We start from the raw sequence: 1,408 nt of genomic DNA, 5'->3' as shown, positions 1-1,408 counted from the left end.
TGATATTTTATTGTTTTTTCCGCAGACAAATATTCTCGAGCAACTTACGTCTTTGTTGTCGGACTAGTTTTGTTGCCACCCGTTACGACATCAAAATTAAAATGATGTATAAGAATATTTAGAATCATCTTCTGTGTTGACTTGAGTTATCATTGATATGTTCATAACTATAAATTAACTGTTAACAAAACTTTGAATTTTTGAAATACTAAGGCTTTTCTATCTCAGGCAAAGATTACCTTAGCAGTAATTGGCAAATTTTTTAGGAATATTTGGTCCTCAAAGCTTTTCAACTTCGTACTTTATTTGGCCTTTTTAACATTTTTTTATTTGAGCGTCACTGATGAGTTTTTTTGTAGACGAAATGCGCGCCTGAGGTAAATATGAATTTCAATCCTAGTATCTACGATGAGTTTATCTTTGTCGTCCAAGACGATTTGGTCTTAGAGTTTGACTAATAAACATTACGATATTATGATGTGGTATTATTGGTATGATCAAGGACGTTAGAGTTTGACTAATAGACATTACGATATTATGATGTGGTATTATTGGTATGATCAAGGACGAAAACAGCATACAGTTAATATATCATATCTTAGAAAGGCGCGATAAAAGCATAATGACGAATGCAGATACTCTATCAAAGATTTTGTTTTCAATCAATTATTTTTTTTTTACTAAATATGTATGGATATGCAGTTATCGTACTATATATTGTCGATACTATGTGCTTATATTTAGGTTTTGCACAAGGTTGTGGTTTTAACAAACAGGATTAAATCTGTTGGATGTGTATTGATTGATTCTTTAGTCTGGGAAAAATTGATTTATTTGTTAGTTGTAATTGGCTTTCAACTAACAAACAGTAGTTTTTTGTATTTAAATAGAAGTGATTTGATTGCCAATTTGACAACTCTCCAGAAGAGACTAGTGCATCGATCGGCCTTTTGTTTTTAACAATGAGCAAAACTTATACCTCATACAACGAAAGCTACAAAAGGCCCAGAAATGACAAATGTAAAACAATTCAAACAAAAAGAAAACAAAAACTAACGATGAATTTATTCTTGTTTTACGCTATAAAATATAAGTATTTAATGAGATTGCACTTACGTGTTAATTAAAAAAAAATTGAAAAAAAAAAATTAATTAAAAGTCTTTTTTTTTTATATATAAAAAGTTGCCATGTATAGGGGATGTATCTTGCGGTTAAGGTGACAAAGAAGTATCTATTCTCACTGTTTAAATTGTCAGAAAAAAAAAAAACCAATAATTTGTGTTTATCAAAAAGTTGGTTTATGACCCACACATGCATTCATAGTTCCAAGGTGTAACCTTGAAATAACCAATCTATCTAATTCTGAAGCTGAAAACTTTTAATCCGTTGTGTTAGTTTCATTTTTTT

The sequence above is a fragment of the Mytilus galloprovincialis genome, chromosome 2, assembly GCF_965363235.1.
Source record: "Mytilus galloprovincialis chromosome 2, xbMytGall1.hap1.1, whole genome shotgun sequence".
Classification (NCBI taxonomy): Eukaryota; Metazoa; Mollusca; class Bivalvia; order Mytilida; family Mytilidae; genus Mytilus; species Mytilus galloprovincialis.
The sequence above is the reverse complement of the archived record's forward strand: the minus strand, read 5'-3'. Positions refer to the sequence as shown.